The sequence below is a fragment of the Myotis davidii genome, unplaced genomic scaffold (genome assembly GCF_000327345.1).
Source record: "Myotis davidii unplaced genomic scaffold, ASM32734v1 scaffold49, whole genome shotgun sequence".
NCBI classification, from domain to species: domain Eukaryota; kingdom Metazoa; phylum Chordata; class Mammalia; order Chiroptera; family Vespertilionidae; genus Myotis; species Myotis davidii.
The window spans coordinates 7,524,074-7,529,325 of record NW_006300375.1 but is presented as its reverse complement, the minus strand read 5'-3'; positions in this window follow the sequence as shown (position 1 = coordinate 7,529,325).

Here is a 5,252-nt window from a genome sequence, read left to right as displayed (position 1 = left end):
GGTGGGTCACACCATGAGGAACTGTATTTAACAGAAGGTTGAGAACCACTGCATTAGGGAAATAACATTCAAGGCCTAAGATTGCAGAAGTAGTAAGTGACAGAGCTAGCATTCAAATTCTGATCCTCTTGATTGAAATTCCATATTTTCATCACTCTATTCTGTCACAAAAGAAGTTTGATTTGAATCCTGTCCCCTAAGAAACGAATAGAGGAAAAATCAAACAAGGCAAGGTTCTATGTTATGTGGTGCAGTGGTAGTTGGATAAGCAGTCAGAACTCCAGGAGTAGAGAGAGAAGAGGAACTTTGATGTTTAATGGACAAGAGGGTGAAGAGGAGATGCTTATACATTTTATGGTTCTTGAACTGGTTTCAAAGAGTTAGATAGGATAGTCATGGAGGGTGGTGGAATGTATTATGGAAAAGGGTAATAGCTGGAACAAAATAACATGTGGACCTGGGATGTTAGCAGGTGAATGGAAGCACTAATCTAACTAAAAGGGTACTTATTGGATTAACTCTGGAAAGGAACAATGGACTTAGATGTGACCAGTTAGAGATGGAATACATAGAGAGACAATGGCCAGAACCATTTATTACAATAGAACTCTAACACAGTCTGCAGCAGCCAGCCCAGAAGCCAAACCACAGTCTCTAGCAGTGAGCTCCAAATTACCAGGACTTGGTTAATAGCTGCTGGCTTTCCTAATGTGCTCCTGCTTCTAGCTTAGAGCCAATGAGAGGAGCCAGATATGATCCCCTGACCAATCACATAGGCTGCCCTGCTTGAAGTTAGTCTGCCTCCAGCTTCTTATGCCAACCACCTTTAGTCTGGGCACACCTGATGTCCTTTCTTTCTCCCACTCCTGGGATGCCTTGAGCAGAGATGGGATTTCAGACTCCTCACTAGTCCTCTGCTAACTCCACCCTGTTCTTGCACCCTATTTAACCTCTACTGCACCCTATTTAACCTCCGGTAGCAGGCTTATTTCCACTGGAGAGTGGTGAGATTTGCAGTTTCCCATTTGCCTCCTCTGACACTGGTGGGGAAGATCAGATATGCCTCATTACTGCTAGGTGAGATGGAAATCCAGATTCTTGCATGTCCCCACTGACACCATGGTCATTACTGCCGGGCAAAGATGAACCTCCTAGCTCCTCTCTGTCTTCTCTGATACTACAGCCATGGGGATGAGGGAGTGAATGGGAGCAGCTTGCCATAACCACACAGGACTGTTTCTCATGTCCCTACCTGACTGATGACAGGGTTGGTGGTGAGACTGCAGCTTTCTCCATGCTATTTTTTGGGGTAGTTTTTCCTTGGCTAAACATTTGTGGGGGTTGTTTTGTGTCTTATGAGGTTGCCATTCTCTCCCTATCTTTTTTTTAAATATATATTTTATTGATTTTTTACAGAAAGGAAGGGAGAGGGATAGAGAGTTAGAAACATCGATGAGAGAGAAACATCGATCAGCTGCCTCCTGCACACCTCCCACTGGGGATGTGCCCGCAACCAAGGTACATGCCCTTGACCGGAATCGAACCTGGGACCCTTGAGTCCACAGGCCGATGCTCTATCCACTGAGCCAAACTGGTTAGGGCTCTCTCCCTATCTTTATCTAGAAACAGAAAGCTTTTCTTGGGCCTCTGTTTGCTCCATTGGCACTTACGGGTTACGTGAGGCAAAAGAATATACCAGCACATTGTTCTTCAGGTGAAGTCACTAGCCAGACTGCCTTTTTGTCGTCACTTTGTAGTCTTCTTAGGTTTGTTTTGGACATATTGTCCAGGATTTTTAGCTGAACCAAATAGGACAAGGCGAAAGTGTGTCTATTCCCATCTTATTCTTTAAGTATTAAAAACGTACTTTTTATATATTGCTCCATACCCAGGTTCTAAATATCTTATTTATTGGGCAGATATTTTCAGAAGCCTAGGTTGATAACTAGGTATGTCATTTCTTTGTAAGTAGTTTGTGGGATCTCTCTGAAGTGTGAAGCTCTCTGTAGTGTCAAGATGCTGGTAATTATAAAAATACAAACTAGAACTGAACAAACTTCAGGCAGAAACTTTATCTTGATCACAACTAAGAAGTCAAGATATCTGAGAAGCAACTTCAGGATATTAGAAGTGGAGTGCTATTCTCCATCAGAAAAACATGTGTTGTGAAACTTTGGGAGTTATGCAAATTTAAGACAATATCTGAACTATGGGAACATGGTATGGTACCATATGGTCCAGGATGGTGAATGGTTGTTGCACAATGAAGATAAAATTATGTAGTGCTGCAGAACTTAACAGATTGTGAAGCAGACTGTAAAATGCAGTGATAACATAGATCCTAAAAACTTCCCTAGTTAAAAGTGAGTGGAGAAAATTATGGATCAAATGTTTTGGTCATGTTGAAATGTGTTCTGAGCAGCAAAGGTGATTGGAGATCATCTCCCCCCACTGAGTGTGAGGAGTGGCAAATGTCAAATCTTTCCTGTCAGAGAGGAGCTTAGGTGTCTTCAAGGTTCATTGACACTAAGGAATAGAGGTGTAAACTTGACTAGGTTACAGGGAAATCTTGTCTCTATAGCATTAGTGGTATATAGCACAACAAAGAGAAGAGAGTAATAGAATGAAATATTTAGCAAAACAGAGAGAAAAAACCAGAGAGTAAAATGGATGACTGAGGGATTTTAAGAGCAATGTTTATATGTTAGTAATTGTGGGTGAAGGACAGAGTCTCCAGTCCAGGTGTCTCACATCCACTGTTAGATAATCAACCCAAACATGCTACTTTATTCTTGGACTACTTATATGTACATAACCTTTGTCTGTTGGACATGGAAAGATATACTCCTAGGTTAGAATAAGGACCTGAAATATTATATTTCTGAAGATGTACTCAAAAAACATGCCTTAAATAAAATGTAATAATGTTTACTTTTGTACCCATTAAAACAAGTTATTTCTGTTTGTAATGATAATTTTCTTTTGCATAGTTCTAGTTTTATTGTATCTTTCCTCGGGTCTGTAAATAATTTATTGCAAAAATATTGGTGTTAAGCTGAATATTATTAAGGTATTTTGGATTCTTCACCATTTTCTGTCTTTTCTTAAAATATTTTTCTTTTTATTCACTTTGACTTGATATCCGACTCCCTGTCATTGATCATGCTACATTTACTGCGAACTGAATTCCACCAGCCAGTTCTTGATGACTCCTTCTACCTGTAAGACAACACAATAAATCATAAGGAAACCGCTCCTATTAAATAGATATTTTCTGTGGAATTTTGGAAGACCATAAATTAAATTTTTTTAAGTTTAAGAATTATGGGCACAGGAGTTTCATTCCTAGATAAATGGAATCAGTACCCTCCACTCTCCCTCTCCCACTGAATGCACTATAGAACCTTGAAAATGTATCGGGTGGCTGTTTGAGGATGCAGAACCACCTCACTGGCTGTGGGCTATTGCTTTTTCTCCAGTATACTCTGTCCTGTACTAAAGCCCAATCCAAATCAGAAAGTTGGCACTGGCAGTATAGAGTGAGTTTTAGGAAAAACCATGTTTCCTGAAGCTCAGAAAAAAAAATGGGGATATTTCCCCATGTTTCTTCTCCTTCCATGTGCACACCAATCCTAAGGGAGTTCTGCCATGGGGGTTGTGGCGGTGGCAGCAGTTGTAGCAGAAGGGACCTGTGGTCACCTAAAATTCTGAGGTGGGGGGCAGTCTTCCACTCTGAGCTGAGAAGCTGGGTTATCAAGAGAGTGGATCAAACATCCATTGCTTTGACTCTCCTTATGTCCTGCTTGGCTTAGATGTGAGAGCATTTTCAGGAAGTACACAGTAGCATAAATAAAAGTTCCTCTTGTTATTTTTTTAAGATGCTATTTTTCAATTACTGTTTACATTCAATGTTATTTTACATTAGTTTCAGGTGTATGGCACAGTGGTTAGATAATCATATACTTTGCAAAGTGTTCCCCCTGATATTTCTCGGACCAAAGTGCCCATCAATAGACAAGTAGTTGACAAAGCCATGGGACATATATACAATGGAATATTACTTAGCCATAAAAAAGAATGAAAGCGATGAACTTGTATGCATATATGCATAACCCGTGGACACAAACCATGCAGTGGTAAGGGCCTGGGAGAGTGGGGATGGGAGTGGGCTGGAAGAGGTTAATGAGGGAAAAAGAACGACTTTCGATAATAAAGATTAAAAAAAAAAAAGAATGAAAGCTTACCATTTGCCACAGCATGGTTGGACTTACAGCGTATTATGCTAAGTGAAACAAGTCAGTCAGAGAAAGACAATAGCATGTGATTTCACTTATATGTTGAATCTAAAGAACAAAATAAATAAACAAACAAAATTGAAACAGACTCCTAGATACAGAGAACAGACTGGTTGCCAGAGAGGGAACTAGGTGAAAAAGATGAAGGGATTAAGAAGTACAAAAGCACTTTTTTTTTTTTTGTCAGAGAACAGAAATAGGAGTCCCAGGCACTTGTAATATATTTGAAATATCACAGAGAGCAATAAGTGACCCCAGGATTAGTTTATGAATGTTTGGGATCATCTGTAAGCTAATCTAAGATCTCATGCCAATGATTTGGAACAGAACATGCCCAAAGAGCACTGCAAACACTTTTCTGAGATTTGCATGCGCGGATGGGCTATGCTAGAAAGCTTTATTTCTGTGGAATTACATCCTGGGCTTCCGAACTCCCATTCCCCTGAGTCCAGTAAAAGAAGTGTAGCTGGGGATTCAGTGGGGCTAAATTAGAGCCAGTGTCCAGGGTTTTCATTCCATGTTGCAGCCAGATCCAATACAGCATTATGCTACCTGCAGTCCATTAGCCCATTGTGTGGGGTCCACATGGCCTTGGGCCACCTGAGAGAATGCTGGAAAGCCAAGTGTGAGCCATGAGCCAAGTGCCAAGAGGAACCAAGGGAGTGACTTTCAGGGGATTAAGTATTCCAAACCTTTGTAGGCTTGTAGTGGCCATGCCCATTCTGGCCAATGACCTTTGTTCCCAGGTGTGACTGACAGATATCTTCCTTATGCATCCCAACTTTACTATGATGTCCCTTTACTTCTTTCCTATTATTAATAGCTAGCTGATTACAAAGGGATTATTTTCTGTAGAGCAGAAGTCTGGCACAGCATGACTTGATTCTCTGCTCTGAGTTGCACCAGGCTATAAATCCTTCTCTTCCAAGCTCACTGGTTATTGACAGAACTCATTTC